General features: G+C 42.5%; 1 pseudogene; it reads right to left on the bottom strand.

Moving 5' to 3' along the window:
* Positions 1-4,554: 4,554 nt before the first annotated feature.
* LOC103644463 (uncharacterized) lies at positions 4,555-11,285 on the bottom strand (annotated as a pseudogene).
* Positions 11,286-18,974: the final 7,689 nt, after the last annotated feature.

Raw genomic sequence — 18,974 nt, 5'->3', positions numbered from 1 at the left:
AGCTGAGATTTAGGAGCCTTGAGGGTACCCCTAATTATGGTCCCCGACACCTTTCATCACCTCATATCTCATACTCCACTATGTACACAACACTCTATAATGTAACACAATGTTTTGCTGGACTATATGTATGATCTACTTCTCACAGCGTAAGACACGGTAATAGGCTAGTAGCTGATAGCAGCGTAGAATGGATCTATGCATCATGGATTCAATATTTCTCCCTCCGTCCCATAATTATAAACCAATCCAAACTTTTGTAAACAGTCAGAGCGATCTTAAATTTAACTAAATTTATATAATAGAATAATAATTTTTATAATTCCAAATAGATGTTATTAATTTTTCACCGGTTGTATTCTTGTAGCATATCTATTTTATGTCATAATTTTATTTTTTTGTTAGACTTAAAAGCTTTAACTCTCTAAAAAATTTAAATATCTTGTAATTTGAAACTGAGAGGATATCGGTTCAACTCGTGCCTAGCATTATCTATCATATAGTGTGACTATCTAACACAACAATCGAAGTTTTGGAGTCAGACACATACATGGCCAAGTGCAAGTGGACCGACCGCATAGGGCTTCTACAATTCTGGGGGCCCTAATTTGGTTGTGTTGGATATTTAGATGTGTCTGAATCGTGAAATATAATCGCGTATAGAAAACAAACACGAACATTGTCGTCGGCGCATCACGTGATACACTACGAGGCATAAGGTACCTATCGTCGATCTAGACAACTCCTGTATTCAGCACGTCTTAGTAGTCACCTCTGTAGTCAGCATGTAGCATCAACATTTAATAACAAACTGACCTGCACGCAAGATTTTGAAGCTTACATGTGAAGGCAGTGACTTGATCATCAGTTAATTCAACAACACCAGGTATATATTAGCCAATCAAACCACTAATACTTTTTTGTGTTGTCACTAGCGATTACAATAATCTAAACCTCATTAACTAAAAAATATATTCATTTTACTAGGTATGTGCTAGTTTAATTAATTAATTTGGCCATGCTTGTTATGCATAAAATAGAGAGAGCAATTTTATCATCACATTTTTAAAGTTAGAAAATGTTATTCTTGTTATAAAAAGTGCAAGGAAAAAAAGGCCTCGGTATGTGTTTCGCTCCGGGGCCCAAAAAACATAGGTACGAGCCAGTTTGAAGTACAATGCTAACCACGTGAGCCATACAAAATGAATGGTCCTTTATTTAGCGTCTCGGGCTTTAGCTTGGAATATGTAATAAGGATTTTAATTCAGGTGTGTTGCTGTAATAAGTTTGGATTTATGCCTATTCTTTCTTGAAAAAGTTTGAAGCTATAATTTTTTTCTATTATCTTGAAAAAGATTGGTCCTCAGAATGTCAAGCGTAGATTGTTAGCACAGCAATGTTTGGCTTGATCTTTGCTATAGGAGAAGGTAAGTTTTTATGGGCCTTGAAGCCGTTAACTTGACGGTTCTGCCCTTCTGAGGCCTTCTTGCAGTTATGGGCCGATATCTTGGGCTGTCGCCTGTCAGGCACTTTGGGAAACAATTCAAGAATCCGGAAGACGTTTTTTTTTTGGAAAGAAAACGTCGGGCGACGCGTCACCAAATTCTCTGGACAGTCTGTTTAGGTTCAAACAGTACTTTCTATAGAATGGCGACAAATATACAAACACACAATAGCTAATTTGATTGAACATGAGAAAACAATGCGCCATCACTACGCAGCTCAAGCAACTGCTAGTTAAAATGACGGGAGAGAGGGTACCTTTGGCCCGTTTTTTTTCACGCACAATGTGTTCTCTTTCAGGCCCAGTTTAGTTGCTAGAAGTTGAGAGAAATTGAAAAGTAATTTAATAAACAAATAAAAAACACTATCTAAATATTTATAGAATCCAAACAGGCTGTTAGTGAGCTTTTAGTTTTCCCTTTATAAACAGAAAACAAACAGAGAGTGTGAGATAATTGATGGCGAGTCAAACAAAAGTTACTTTTATGAACAATATATAGTATTTTTTTTGTTTAAAATGATCTAACAACCATTCAAATTACACCATGAATATCAATTGCTGCATATTAACAAAGATAGGCATGTACCAATCTAGGGAAAATATCATATAAAGTATCGAAATTAAATACTGCAGACGGCATCTAAGCAAAGAAAAGTAACTATTTCTTTCTAAGACAAATGACCATGAAGACAGTATTATATAAGCTACAAAGAAAACACGAACTATTGGTGTACAACTTATAAAATATAAATGTTATAAGTTTGGAACAAACAATTTATATATAGCTAAGAGATAGGGACATTTGTATTTGCGGCAGATTCAGCTGTAAGTCTGTAACCCATCCCATCTTTAGGGTGACGGGAATGGGTGCGAAAATCATTCTTTCATTCCTGTTTCTATATATATGTTTTAGAAATGTGATCGGATGTGAGAAAAAAAGACAGAACTAACAATGTTTTAAGAAATGGAATCAGATTTGAAAAAGCCTAAACTAGAAATAGAATCAGGATATGTGGACATATGGAAATGGGAGATGATCTAATATTCTCAATTATGCATATATAAAGGCACACAATAATATACACATAGATACATGAAGATCGGTTTGATATTTTTTTGCAAGTCATATGTGTTAATAGGTGTGTGCCCGTGCGTTGCAACGGGAAACATATAACTGTGGACGCCCATGGCAGGTAATGGTCGCACGTGGTATAGTGCAGGAGCTGCAACGCGGCGCTCAAGGCCATGAAGGCGCTCGAGGCTGCCCTGCAGGTGGCCTCAGTCGTCGTCGTCGGGTTCCTTGCCGTCGCCAAGGGAACGGTCCTCACGTCGACTGTTCAGAGGGTCACGATCGTGTCGGCGGTCGTGTTGTGCTTCGCTGCCTCCCGCTGGCTTGCCAACTTCATCCAGAACTTCTACTTCCAAGACTACATCCACGTCTACAAGTGACGCGCTCACGAATACATCTGTTTTTTAAGGTTTTTGTTGCTAGAAGATTGTTGTATTTACTGTGAATGCATATTATTAGGAGAATTGGGTGGGTAGAAAGCAATATCTATGCTGCATTAACTTGTATATAATAATGCATATAATCGATGATGAAACGGAATACACGTGACTTCAGTTGTGTTCACTGGAACTGCAAATTAGCTGAGTTGGTTAGATGATCTGAGTAATACTTCGCTGATACGGCGTGGCGGCCCCGCAGCCAATGGTACGGTGTACGACGTGGTAGACGAGCTGCTCTCCCAAGAGCGCAGCAGCCTGCTGCCCCACCTAAATCGATAAATAAGTTACCAATGGTATTATATGTTCCCGTTGCAACACTCCCAGATCCCCAAGGAAGAAAAAGATCCGGTCAAATATGTGTTGATGCTCATCCCCAGCTTACATAAGTTACCAATGGTATTATATGTTTTCGTTGCAACGCACGAGCACACACCTAGTATAATACATATGATATCATGGTTAAGTCTTGTCATAGTGCTTCAATCCTCTATGACCTGACTGGCGTTTTTAGTGTCTTCATCAAACCTGCTTGATGCTCAATAGAGAAGTATAGCTACACGGTATCTTCGGACAAGTTCCTTAGTTTCGTGGTGTCTCAGCGAGGATCGATGCCAACATAGAGAAGGTCTACACTATTAGTGTCTGTTTAGTTTGGCTTTTGGATTCAGTTTTTGCCCCTAAAAGTCAAAAGCCAAACCAAAAGGTTTGATCCAGGAAGTAGCTTTTTCTAAAAGTGTCTTTCTCACAGCATAAAACTAAAAGCACTCCTAGACCTGCTTTTTATTGGTTTTCGTATGGAATTGTGAAAACATATATCGAAGAACTTTTAACGACTTTTAGTGGTTTCCACCAAACGGTTTTTAGTTTTTTAACAACTCACAACCAACAACAACTTTTTTACAACTCACAGCTCATAACTTTTTTTCACAGCCACAGCCCAACCAAACATATCCTTAGTCTCATGTGCTCCATGACTCGCATTCGACAACTCTAATGCCTCGCTATGTGTTTGGCCGCACTGAGCCGCTACGTCTGGAAACTTAATGAGCGAGACCTCCCATTCTTCAAGCTCTATATGTTCCCGTGAACAATCGTGGGCAGGATTCTAGGTGGGAGACGGCCTGTTTGGTTCAGCTTTTTTCTGACCAGCTTTTCTGAGAATCTGGCTGTGTAGAGAATCTGAGTATCATTAGGATTACGTGCGGAGGAAGATAAAGGTGTCCATAAGACTCAGGATGTAGAAAGTTATTGCAACGACTCAACCGATTATGTGTTTATGTTGATTTTGAATGATTTTTACGCAAACAAATTTTATAGAAGCTGACTGAAAAGCTGAGCGTTTGTTAGTCCGCAGCAGCTTTTGGTGATCAAAAGCTCCAAAAAGCTGAAACAAACAGGGGCAATAGCTGTCGCTGGGCCTTCCCGTGAACAATCGTGGGGCAGACATCTTCTAGAGTCCCTAGTGAACTCGAGAGCTATCAACCCCACCGACGCCTATATGTTCAGAGGTCTCAACTTCCATGCAGAGCAGAGCAGCAGTACTAAACAGGCCAGCCTCTAGTACGGAGGCGGACGGCCCGGGAGGCCATGGCTCTCAGGGTGTCTTGTGTTGTGGACACGGCGTCGCGTGGCTGACTCTCCTGCTCAGGCTCCTCAAAGGCATTCACGAACTCCTCTTGTTGCAACCTGTACGCCAACGCCGCAGCATCTTCAGATTGCTCTAATCTTGTCAACAGCAGCTGCGAGGCAGGGACGAAGCCCCTCCTGCTGTTACTGTTTCTTGTGCTGCCATGTGTGCTGACGATGAAGTTCGCACTGGCGCCGAGTTCGATGAAGCTGCTTCTTGTCCTACCCTCGCTGCTGATGAAGCCGCTGCCCACTGCTCCTGCTCCTAGTTCTCATACCGGAGCCACCTTGTGAGAACCTATTAGCTCTCACATCGTCCTTGTCGCATGGTGAAGGTGATGAGCCCGAACCCTTTCTTACCTCAACCTCACTGGGAAATAAGAGCTGAATGGTGTTCCAGAGCACAGTGTTGACGGTGCACGATTTCGAGCTGTTGTTGCAGAGTGCGCCAATCATCTAGACAACAAAGCCTCTAGAGTCTGTTCACCAAACACACATCTTTTTGCCGAGATTGCACAACTTCCAAGAACCGTCTTACCTGATGAACTGCCTGCATTTGGGACACCGTTTCCCACACTTGGCTGTAGCATGTCTTAAGCATCTCATGCAGAAGCTGTTAAACAGAGTAGCAGTAATGTGAGTTTCAGAAATGTTCGATTTAAAATTGTCAATAACATAACTGCCTCAAAGAATGACCAATTCAAAAAAACTTCAGGTAACACCAGTGTAACCATACAAGGTTGTGTCCATAGTAATTTCTTTCCACTCCAACCTAACAATGAGAATAGTGTTCCCTGCCAGAATTTAAAAAAACAAATATTTGTGAATTGACCGTCTACACAGTAAACAAGGTTTCAGTGGCCCAAATTTTGCCGTGTAACTGACAGCCTAATCCTTGTTTGAACTTTGAAGCAAGAATGTACACTTCAAATAGTTGAACAAAATACGTTGAGAAAGCAACTGCATTGTATGGTTATAGGAACTAAAATGAACTATACAATAATTCTTGCTGCGTTCCCTGCCAGACACATGCTTTCAATAACCTTTTTTACTTAGAGCAGTCAAAGTAGCAACGAAGATCATGGCACTCCCAGTCTTGTATATAAACAAAATTAGGAAAATAAAGGAATTGCATATGTACAAGGAGTGGGCATGTACAATGCAAAGAAGCTTTTGTGGTCCATTTCCCCGTGGGTAATTAACAGGCACTAACCAACAAAATTTTACCAAATTCCAGGAACACTCGTTAAACTGCACTTTCGACAACGCAAGAAATCACTTTCGACAGCCAATCAGCATACAAAATTTTGTGTAGAAGCTACTTGCATATTACAAAAACTACCAAATTATGGATCCTCGGCAACTCAATGTTTGATAGCATACACCATGGCTCCTTCATTATACGGTCACTTGAGTAGAATCCATAGTTATAATATAGAGTCAGTTGATATACCACAAATTCTAGTATAGTTTGCCTGTGCTTAATTCTAGTATAGTTTGCCTGTGCTTTGCTACCTTATTTTTCTTGACACCAGATCGAAGATCATCAAGGTTATCAACATTTCTATAGCCTCCAACATGAGACAAGGCCACCGAGACCATGGATTTGATTAGGGTGTCCTAGTGCCCTTATGAGTTCTTTGTAGCAGGATCTGCCAAATGCTCGAATTTAGTACAGCCATCAGTAGCTCTTTAACAGCTTTCTGAAAACATAAGATCATATGAGTAACATTCACATTGCACACACGAGCCCGAACAATAATAGTAAAAAAACGGTGCCACTTCAGTATGTCAAGGAACTAAAACTATTACAATACGATGCAATCTAAGATGCACTGTGATAAACAGACATGGTAAGGTTATATATCCCCATTGTTGCAAATAGAGTAGCCAGTTAGAAACCAATTAATTAATTAGGATAATTTTGGTGCTATATGTTTCAAAGGGGCATTTGAGCCACAAAATTGATATGCAACAATAAAAAACACCGATGAGGGGGAAGGGGGCAATAGAGTGCAGAGATGCTAACACTAATTTATTTGGAACAGAAGGAGTACTTTTTGAAGTAAAAATAGACTTTCTAGAACATGGATGTGATTTCCATTCAAAGAATGAGTAGATGTGTCTTATAGATAAGCACTCTCCACCAATATCATCTGAAATTTGCTTTTAACATATAATCAATCTGCATCATCAATGTCAATTGGCTCCACGTGCCTTTGAACACAATTTTAAACCAGTCCAAATAATGCACAAATTATTTACCTTCAAAAACAATTTCAGAACAGCCTCGACAAACTCGAAGTTATTACTTAAGGAAAGTTCATGAATGAAATCAATGTGAGCATTGTTCTCACCTGTTGTGTGGGGGCGAGTTCCTCACTCTGTAGCAGGTGTTTTGCTCGATCATAGTGAGTCACTAGGATCTTTGAATAATCACTGCTGCTTCATTACTCTTCCAAACAGGGGTTATAGGAGCCATTTTACAAAACTTTGAAATATCTTCATACAAAATTCCCATGGAGCTGTGATCTCTGAATGTTGACATACTCATGATCGACGTATCTGCATCACCATCACCTTGTGTCATGTCCATGCTCTAGCCTTTAAAAAAAGATAAATAAAAACTTATTCCCACCCTTGTGATCTTCTGAAAAACCCTAATTTATACGATTTAAATTTATACGACGTAGCTCACACAGACAATTATAGGCAGGTACTCACAGTTTCACGAAGAGCAGAATTGTGAATTCAAAAATAAATACTATTACAGACCGAGTATTGAAAAAAATTATTCGTCGGAGTCGGAGTGTCACCTATTACCTAATCCCCGACCAAAGGGTTTCTAAGCAGCATACAGAATAGTAGAATACAGAACATAGCAGGGTCGAATTAGAAGTGTAGAAGCAATTATTGAGTGAAAGTAAACTTTAATTTTGGTTTCTTCATCAATATCATAATAGTAGAATAGCAAGGGAAAACAATGCATTGCAAAATCTTTAATTTTGGCTTAATAGGAGTCTTTCTAAAAATGAAGAACTATATAGTTTACAATAAATTGAGAGGTAATTATAGAAATATATTTTCATCTCAAATTCCTATATTAATATATTGTCTTATAGACCAACTCAACCTTTACTTGGTCTAACACAAATTCTTCTAGGGTTGTGATCTCAATGAAAGTGTTGAAGCTTGGAAGAAAGATGGGATTTAATAAAATATACAAAAGTAAGAGTTCCAACTAACAAAGAGAAACATGCAGTTTATTTAAGTGCTTTCTAAATTAGTTATGTGTATTAAATCTTTTGAGATTCTAGCCCATTCGAGAATATGAGTTAATGAACTTTATTAGCTTCTGATTCTTAGCTACTGTTGGATCACAGATCATATGATATATTGTTGGCTAATGGAAACCTTTGGAACGACCAACCATCCATCTAATATAAGACACCTTGCCATCGTGCCATAGAGGGTAACAGTCAGCTACTCCCCTGCAATATAAAAAACTAAAAATTAGATGATCATGAACAACTGCGCTCTTTTAGATGCTTTTGCAATAACAAAACACATGTAAATATAGAACATATACAGCCTATTAGAAGGTTACATTACAAAAATTCAAATAGAGTGAACCAGATTTGATGATGTGATTTAGCAAAAATGAAGGATGCTGCATTTAGGAATTATTGCATGCGTACAGAGGAATCTCAAGAGAGAAAAATGAATATTTATATTTACTTCTTTTAATTGTAACAAATTATGTATGTGTGTGGGGGTTGCACTACCATTGCCTAACCAAGGGCCATGTATATCACATAGAACACAAAAAAATGATTAAACAAAGAATGATATGGCACAAATCATTACACTACAGCTATTAAATCCATCGATAGTGGCTCGCTAACCAAGAGGCAGGCTAACACTTGTTGGGGGTGAAGACGATGGCGCCCTTGGCGGTGTCAAAGCTGACACGAGTGCCCTGCTACTGCACGTTCCCAATGATTAACATGACTGCGTTTATCAGCGTGTTTGTCAGGCATTAGGTACCAGCTCCATCCATGGTGGGGATCAGGTAGTTCTTCGCCGGTAGCCATAGCGCGCCGCCGACAGCACACAAATAATTGCATAAGATGATCTATGAAAATGAACAACACAATGTTATAATTGACATCAATATCAGCTCAGTATCTCGTAAATTACTAAATCACTATCATTAGCATTACATTTGCCTTCCTTTCCTTTACAGCTAGAAGCATTTCTTCTTCTTTAACATGCCGAGATGATGGTGCTAGTACAGATGTATATACATTGGCAGTCGAGGGACCAAGTTCCATTTCCAGTACAGATGATGGTTGGTCAATTTCCAGTGCAGATGATGACAACGATATCCCATATCTAAGTACATTAAAGAAAAAATAAATCATGCAGCCAAAATGATGTTGCATTCTAAAGAAATGCTTGACATTAAAAAAGCAATAACTACTAAACGTAAATCAAGGATGAATTGGGTACAATTTTACCAGGTTCCCGTAGATGCAGAACCATAATATCCAGAGTTAGGGTCATAGTAATAGCCTGTGCTGCTGCTATAGTAGTAACTGCATGAGAAAATGTAGTGCAGCACAACTTCTAGCAAGTATCACCAAACAAGGCGACACCAAATCTAATTAACATAAAAATCTAACCAAAGCCTCATCTTTAATTTTATATAAAAAAAGTCAAAGGTCTCAAGGCACCTCATGTCCAGGCAGTGAGAATGGAACCAACACGGGCCCAATTGTCTTCCCGCACAACCAATCTTTCATTCACAAGAGTTTACTGATTACTTCACAGATTGCAAGATTCAGAGAATTCATTTGAGGCTTGTGCTTTCAAGCGCCATGGCTCTTTGCTTCAAGCAGGAAAATTAAATTCTTCGTTTGGCAAGTTTTCAATAACGAATTTCAAGTAGCACAAACTCTAATCAGTAGTCAGGTACAGACCTGAATGAGATATTATGCAATAGTAACAAAATCAAAGGAAGAGAGCACCATATTTTGTAGTCACTGCTACTTTGTTATAATGTTCAGCTAACAATAAAGTTTTTTATTCATTACAAGTAGTCCTTGATGGTTAATTTTTGCTACCAAATATTCTATTGACGAGTTTTATGATGTTTTAGCTAGGTAGGAAATTAACTAATCTTATTGCTACATAATGGTTGCTCAGACGTGCTTCGACAGAAAGCTTATTTTTAGTTTTCAAATCAACTTTTTTATTTTTCTTTTTGTCAAGATCACCTAGGCGATGTTGCTAACCAGTTCATTTGTGATTAGAAATCATGCAGACTTTCCCAACAAAGGAAATAAAAATGGGTTCTTGGGACACAGATAGGTCTCAGAGAGTTTAGTGTAAACACCTCTAGCCAGAGAGTTTGTCATGGATTAAGGACAACATGCAGCAGACAAAATGAAGTTAAAGAAAACAAACATTACAAAACAGCAACTATCATATATCCAAAACAACGTACAATTCAAGCTCACTTTACTATTATTGTCTATGATACTTAACATGGAGGAAATATTTTCAATGACATCTTAGGTGTCATATTTAGACAAATTTCCGAATATTGATATCTGTCATGCATTAAAATCCTTATAGTTCAGGCATAGAGCAGGAAAAATGAACAAATCAAGCATATCTTTCATCTGTCACGCTATAGAACGTACAATAATCATGCATACAACAAGTAAACAGCTGCAAAAAATGTTGCATTGTCATATTTGGTCATAGATATTATCTGTTTTCTGCTTTTAATTTCATCAAAGTGAACGCATTCAAAGATAACTCTAAAGCCGGAGTTAATAAAGTAATGAAACAAAGCACAAGATCCATTACTGAATATTCATTGCGTGCAGGATCCATTAATGAATAAACAGTGAAACAAAGCACAGGTTGAAATTCCAGATTCTTGAGCACCGGCCAATCACTGATTATGGCATAGAACCAGATCCCCTAAAAGATGGCGCACGGACATGTGATTTTTTCTGTTGTAGCCGAAGCCTAAAAGATTATTGTATAGTAACACGGTACTGTGAGATCTGTATGTCAGATTGCTGTGAAAACATTGGCAAACTGTGTTTCCAACTTCATGATCCAAATTCTTTTGAGGGGAAAAGGCTATAGGGAAAACTCCTACAAAGGCACTCAGCCTCACGAAAAACTCAAAACGACTAACTGAACTGAACTCTGAAACTACTGAAAATCTTGCACAACATATAGCTCTGTGTACAGATCGTAGTTGAGGGGCTCAGATCCATACCTGGACGCATCATTTGAATCACGCGAAGAGAACTTGTTGGCTGGATCTTTGCCTTCTCCGACGATAGAATTGCTCCATTGCGAGATGGAGTGGCGGCAGGGCGAGGTCGACCACGGACCACCACTGCGGCCACTAATAGTGCCCGTGCAGGAACACTGCGTGCCTGTAGGCGATGACGACCATGTCCTCCTCCTCCCCCTCCCATGCGATGCGGCGGCGGATGACGGAGGGGTCAGGCGGTGGATGGGGGCTAGGCGGTGGGGCCGTGGCAGATGCCAAGCTCCTCCAATTGGGGAGGCGCTGATGGCGGGCGAGATTTGAAGCACTGGCGGTGAAGCAGCGCATGGCATGTAGCGGCTAGGGCTCGATTTTGGTAGGATTTGGTACTGGGCGCTGATGGCGGCTAGGATTGGATGCAAGGTGGGGCAATACAATCGAGGTGGGCCGCGCCTCCGCGAATTGAGCCGTCGCAGGAAGACGAACTATGTGACCACTAATCTGCGTCGCGTAAAGAAGAAACGGGAGTCAAACTGGCAGCACCGAGACAGTGTCGAGGGAGAGGAATCGAGACCATGGAACACAGCACCAGCGAAACACAGGGATGGTAGTGAATACGAAGGCGGCGGCGCTGGGCAGAGGAAGGCGACTGATTGGGAGGGAAAAGAAAATACTCGCCTTGGTGCCATGGCCGCGGGAGCAGAGGGCGGCGGGGTTGCAGGACCTTCCCAAGGAGAGCAAAAATTTAGGTGGGCGCGTCCGCGGATCTCGCCGGTGTTTGCCTGCGCGAGATGGAGGTGGGTTCCGCAGATGGTGGCGGAGCAGAGGGGTAGGAGAGGAGGAAGGGGCGGATCAGCGTGGGGAGGAGGGTGGGGATCCTCGGAACCTTCCAGATCGAGGCGGGGCATGACTTGCGGCCGTGATTGGAGGTCAGGATTGCCAGCGTCCGCGGGTCTCGCCGGTGCTGGAGGCAATGCAGAGATCGCGTAGGATGGCAGAACCGTGCACCACCCACGGTGTGTGGACGCCTACACTAATGTCTTAAGGAATAGTAGAGATACGTTAAAATGCATAATTGATGATTAGTTGGTGTATTAATATTTACCATAACGCAAGGACTTGTACTGTGATTGTTAGGCATAACCCGCATAGATTTGAGACTCCTTGTAATAGGTGGCCTATGAAATTTCTACATTTATCAACAAAAAACTCGTTTGCATTTAGGAAACCCCATAGTCAGTGTCATTTTCATTCGTTTTTACTCTTTGGTGCTTGGCTTTGTGGACCAACATGCCTAATGGATCTGACCCGACTTGACTTGTTGCATCAGATAGGTTCCAACCATAATTTTTTTTAACCTTTAACAATATGAGGTTGGCTGTAAGACGCATTTTGATCCAAAATCTAGCTCTTCGCAAAAAAATGAAAATAGTTCGACCTAACACGTCTATTGGCTGGGTGGATGAGCACGGGCAAAACAGAATACTACCTCCATCTTTTTATATTTGACGTCAAACAGTACAAAAATAAACTACAAAACGTTAAATAAAAAAAATATGGCGGGAGTATTAAATATGACACAACGTTAGGCTCTGGTTGGGTGGAGGAAAAAATGATTCCGTGATTCGTCTGCATTCCATCTCCACTAACATTTAGGTGTCGTTTGGTTCTGTGCTGGCAAAGGTAACATTAATGTGATATGTAAAACGACTTTTGTTTGGTTGCTCACTTGAAAGTTTTACATTCCAATGGCATCACCAAGAAGAGGCTATGAGACTGCAGAGCAGAGAGCGGGAGCGCACAAAGTGACAATGCCCATAGTGGAGTAGGATTGATTTTCCACATGACTGTAACTGAGATGGATTACGGCCTGCCCGACCCAACCGAAGACAGAGACTGCACTTAGCTCTCTTGTCTCATGAGATTGCAGAAGTTGAGGTGGCTGGATTGTGAAATGGACCATTTGGATCCCAATCGAGATTGCGGAAGCTGGATTGTGCAATCTGGTGGAAACCAAAGAGAACATCAATACAATTTTGGTCATGTATACCATGTTGATTATTTGATTTCCGCTCTAAACTGTCCCTAGTACTCCACACCACTTACCACCTTAACGAACATAAATCTTGTTAGGGATTTAGTCATTTTCATATTAGACTTAATCTAGAAATATCTTGCAAAATTTGTGATGATATATACGTGCACGTGTATACTACTCGCTAAAGCAACAAACATAATGATCAATAGATAAACAACCCATATAAACTTTAGGGTGTATCTAGCGGAGGACCCATGCTCAAGGCACCTGAAAGGATCACGATGTCCAAGAGGGGGGGTGAATTGGGTTTTTCTAAAAATCAACACTAATTAAAACCTAAGCAAGAGCTAAGCAAGAGCCCAACTTCACCCCAACAACTAGCACTAAAAATATAATACTAGAAATACAACAATGCTAAGACAATACTTCAAATACTTGCTAAACAAATACACAATGTAAAGTGCTTGAATTAAGTGTGGAATGTAAAGCAAGGTTTAGAAGACTCCTCCAATTTTTACCGAGGTATCGAAGAGTCGGCACTCTCCACTAGTCCTCGTTGGAGCACCCGCGCAAGGGTATCGCTCCCCCTTGGTCCTCGCAAGAACCAAGTGCTCACTACGAGATGATCCTTTGCCACTCCGGCGCGGTGGATCCCTCGAGACCGCTTACAAACTTGAGTCGGGTCACCAACAAGATCTTCACGGTGATCACCGAGCTCCCAACGCCACCAAGCCGTCTAGGTGATGCCGATCACCAAGAGTAACAAGTCATAGACTTTCGCTTGACCAAGAGAAGCCTAATGCAAGTGGTGTGTGCTCTAGGTGGCTCTCGCTAGCACTAATGAGGAACAAACGCGGATTAAGATTCTTTAATCTCCTCACTAGGCTTTTGGTGCTTGCAATGCTCTAGCAATGTGCTGGAATAAATGTGGAGTGCAAGACATTGAATATGGTGGATGGAGGGGGTATAAATAGCCCTCACCCACCAACTAGCCGTTACCAGCAACTTTCTGCGCATTGGCGCACCGGACAGTCCGGTGCGCCAACGGTCGTTTCCAACGGCTAGTTCTGACAGGTAGCCGTTGGACTCATGGCACACCGGACAGTGAACAGCCACAGTCCGGTGCACACCGGACAGTCCGGTGCACTGTCCGGTGCGCCACTATAATTCAATTCTGAAACCTGCGCTCTCGGGTTTCTGCGCGGAGAAGGCTCTCCCACGGGCAAGCCTGGCCGCACCTGGCAGAGGGTGCACCGGACAGTCCGGTGCCCCAGGGCCAGAAACCCTACCTCTTGTTTTTCTGCTGATTTTTAAAATCGGTTTTCGTTCTAACTTGTGAGTGAGTTCTAGAGTGACACCTAGCACTGTATGTGAGTGTGATTGTGCACCAACACTACACTAGAACTCTCTTGGTCAAACTACTCATCGACAACCCCTCTTTATAGTACGGCTAAAAGAGAATAAAAGACCTAACTAAATCACGAGTGTCCACATCTCCTTGACACTCGGACTCCGTAGTCCTTCACCTTTTGTTTCGTCGTTTTAGCCGTCGCTTCGAGTTCTTAATTCCGGGATTGTTTTCACCGTTGTAGTACTTCTACCTATAATGCGACCTAACTTACCATTTGTCTCTGCAAAACACACGTTAGTCACATATAACAATACGTTGTCATTAATCACTAAAACCAACCAGGGGCCTAGATGCTTTCAATCTCACCCTTTTTGGTGATTGATGACAACCCTACAAGATTTGTGAGAGTAGTTTGTTTTGAAGTTTCTGTCAATAGAAAGGATGGTTAGTTATACTCAGTAATTTTTGACAGAAAGAACGTGTACCATAATAATAAGAGTGAGCGCATACACATCGTAAGATTCTTGTTCATATAAAAGTGAAATTAAATCAATGAATCAAGAACAAGAAGACTGGTGATAAAATATAAGGTGAAAACATAATACACACAGTCAATCATAAGCATCGTGAGTATATATAGAGTTTGTGAGCCAAAAGCATCAAGCTAGTACAGAGAGTAACAAGCACATATATTACATCAAAATAACTCTCTACTAACTTTCTAACTCCCCCTAGCTCTCACAACTCATATTTCTCCCCCTTTGGCGCCAAACACCAAAAGGACACCCAAACCTAAACATCAGAAGTGGGAGGAGGCGGCGGGGGCGCATCCGGTCGCGGTCGAGGTAGCAGAGCGAACGCCAGCTGCGGGTCAGAGTCAGTCTCGGATCCAGGATCTGCTGTAGAAGCTGGAGCTGGTACTGACTCGGACTGAGGCCGCGCTGCAGAAGCTGCCGGAACTGAAGTGGTCACAGATACTGCCACAGCAGTAGTGGTAACAGCAGAAGCTAGTGGCACTGACGGCTGAGGACAGACAGAGCTGAGAATCGATGACGTGAAAGCCAGGGTGACCGGCCGGAGCGGAGAGGAAGAAGGACCAACAAAAGGAAGAGGGGGTCCTGACTGAATCGCTGGCACAACAGGTGCCTGAAGCGGAGAAGGTGGAGCAGACTGAACCGGGGGAACTGAGACACCAGAATGTTGTAGCATAAGAGCCATGAATGCCCTGGTCTCAGCCCGATCCTGAAGAAGCTGCTGCTGAAAAGAATCCTGCCTGTCTTGCATGGTCTGAAACATCGAGAGCATCCTCTCGGATAACCGGGTCTGCTCGGCTGCCAGGTGAGCCTGCTGCTGAGTGAGAGACTGGAGAATCGAAGCAATAGCAGGGTCAATAGCCGGAGGGGCAGCAGGGGTAGCACTAGAACTCCCAGCCTTATGATCATGTGAGCGTGGAGGCATAGGAGGCGGAGGCGGAGGTGGAATCCCAAAATCATCATCATCATCATCATCATCAACTGCTGCAACCTGAGCTTCGAACTGATGATGAGCAGCATCCTCGGCCTGAGTGTCAAAAACTGGAGCAGAAGCTGGCACAGGAGCCTCAGGCGCAGGACGGTAGGATCCAAAAACAAGGCGTGAGGCCTCAAGTGTGCCCTGAAACTGTGGAGGCCGAATCAGCTGCGCAAAAATGTGGCTCAGGTACTGAGCATATGGCAACTGTCGACGAGCACGTATGCCATCCAAAACGGTGTCCTCGATCTCACAAATAAGGAAATCCACGACGTCAAACTCAGAGTGAGCGACCAGGGCACCAAGGAACCAGAGCTGGATATGTGTGGTAGCCTCCCTGTATCCCATCCTCGGCAGAAGAGTCCGTCTGATAAGCTCAAATAAGTACTTGGCTGCTGTAGTAAAATCTGCCGGTGAACGTTGCGACCCATCTGAGAAGGGCGGGCGGAACAGAGCTGCGACGTGAGCTGTACCCGGAGCCACACCGCCGTGAGGGCGACAAGGAGGGTCAGAGGTGCCGTAGCATAGGCTGTGAAGTCGAGTCGTCGACTTGGGAAATCCAAAGAGCTGGCAAATCTGACTGGCAGTAATAGTGACATCCTCTCGCTCAAAACAAAACCTCATCCAGTGATGATTCGGGTCTATCCATACAGACGCGTAGAAGACTCAGACCCACTCCTCAACATACGTGCCGCTGGTAGTCAGAAGGGTCAGAAGGCCAGGCAGATATGTGAGGTGCGCCTCAGAGTCAGCATCGACAGCAAGCAGAAAAGCTGGAAGATCCAAAAGCCGGTGTACTCGCAGAGCAATCTGTGCAGACAACTGTGCCCTGAAGAAGGATTCCTGAATCCTAGTGCTGAAGAGGTCTGAAAGTCGCATAGAGGGGGGTGAATAGGGCGAAACTGAAATTTACAAAAATAATCACAACTACAAGCCCGGTTAGCGTTAGAAATAATAATGAGTCCGAGAGAGAGGGCGCAAAACAAATCGCAAGCGAATGAAGAGTGTGACACGCGGATTTGTTTTACCGAGGTTCAGTTCTCGCAAACCTACTCCCCGTTGAGGAGGCCACAAAGGCCGGGTCTTTTTCAACCCTTTCCCTCTCTCAAACGGTCCCTCGGACCGAGTGAGCTTCTCTTCTCAAATCAAACCGGAAACAAAAACTTCCCTGCAAGGACCACCACACAATTGGTGTCTCTTGCCTCGGTTACAATTGAGTTTTGATCACAAGAACAAATGAGAAATAAAGAAGCAATCCAAGCGCAAGAGCTCAAAAGAACATGGCAAATCTCTCTCTCTAGTCACTAAAGCTTTGTGTGGAATTGGAGAGGATTTGATCACTTGAGTGTGTCTAGTATTGAATGCCTAGCTCTTGTAAGTGGTTGAGAGGTGGAAAACTTGGATGACTTGAATGTGGGGTGGTTGGGGTATTTATAGCTCCAACCACCAAACTAGCCGTTTGGTGGAGGCTGTCTGTCGTATGGTGCACCGGACAGTCCGATGCACACCGGACATGTCCGGTGCGACAACCACGTCACCAGGCCGTTAGGGTTCCGACCGTTGGAGCTCTGACTGCTGGGCCCGCCTGGATGTCCGGTGGCGCACCGGACATGCACTGTAGAGTGTCTGGTGCGCCAGCATGGGCGTGCCTGCCTTCTGCGCGCTCTGGCGCGCATTCAATGCGCCTGCAGGTAGCCGTTGGCGCCGAAGTAGCCGTTACTTCGTTGTCACACCGGACAGTCCGGTGTACACCGGACATGTCTGGTGAATTATAGCGGACTAGCCATTGCAAATTCCCGAAGTTGGCGAGTTCAGAGTCGCTTCATTCTTGAAGCACTGGACACTGTCCGGTGTACACCGGACAGTCCGGTGAATTATAGCGCGGTGGCTCCGAGAATTCCCGAAGGTGAGGAGTTCAGCGCGTGGAGAACCCTGGTGCACCGGACATGTCCGGTGGTGCACCGGACAGTCCGGTGCGCCAGACCAGGGTGCCTTCGGTTGTCTCTTGCTCCTTTTGTTGAACCCTTTACTTGGTCTTTTTATTGGCTTATTGTGAACCTTTGGTACCTGTATAACTTATAGACTTGGGCAAACTAGTTAGTCCAATTATTTGTGTTGGGCAATTCAACCACCAAAATCAATTTAGAAAAATAGGTGTAAGTCTAATTCCCTTTCAATCTCTCCCTTTTTGGTGATGGATGCCAACACAAACCAAAGCAAATATAGAAGTGCAGAATTTGAACTAGTTTGCATATGCAAGTACAAAGGTTACTTAGAATTGAGCCAATAAATATTACTTACTAGATATGCATGGATTGTTTCTTTATTTTTAACATTTTGGACCACACTTGCACCATAAGTTTTGTTTTTGCAAATTCTTTTTGTAAATCCTTTTGCAATATAGTCAAAGGTAAATGAATAAGATTTTGCGAAGCATTTTCAAGTTTGAAATTTTCTCCCCTTGTTTGAAATGCTTTTCCTTTGACTAAACAAAACTCCCCCTCAATAAATTTTCCTCTTAGTGTTCAAGAGGATTTTTAAGATATCAATTTTGAAAATACTACTTGCTCCCCCTTTTGAACACAATAAGATACCAATTTGAATTTTACCAATTGAAAATCATTTTAAAATTAGGGTGGTGGTGCGGTCCTTTTGCTTTGGGCTCATACTTTCTCCCCCTTTGGCATGAATCGCCAAAAACGGATACTTTGAGTGAGATATAAGCCCTTGTCTAACTACTTTCTCCCCTTTGGCAAATAAAACATATGAGTGAAGATTATACCAAAGACGGAGAGTGATGCGGAGCGACGGCGAAGGATGAGTAGTAGAGTGGAGTGGAAGCCTTTGTCTTCGCCGAAGACTCCAATTCCCTTTCAATATACCTATGACTTGGTTTGAAATACACTTGAAAACACATTAGTCATAGCATATATAAAAGAGACATGATCAAAGGTATACTTATGAGCTATGTGTGCAAATTAGCAAAAGAAATTCCTAGAATCAAGAATATTGAGCTCATGCCTAAGTTTGGTAAAAGTTTGTTCATCTAGTGGCTTGGTAAAGATATCGGCTAATTGATCTTTAGTATTAATATATGCAATCTCGATATCCCCCTTTTGTTGGTGATCCCTAAGAAAAT

Source organism: Zea mays, chromosome 1 (genome assembly GCF_902167145.1).
Source record: "Zea mays cultivar B73 chromosome 1, Zm-B73-REFERENCE-NAM-5.0, whole genome shotgun sequence".
In the NCBI taxonomy this organism is placed as follows: domain Eukaryota; kingdom Viridiplantae; phylum Streptophyta; class Magnoliopsida; order Poales; family Poaceae; genus Zea; species Zea mays.
This window is presented reverse-complemented; position numbering and strand designations above follow the sequence as displayed.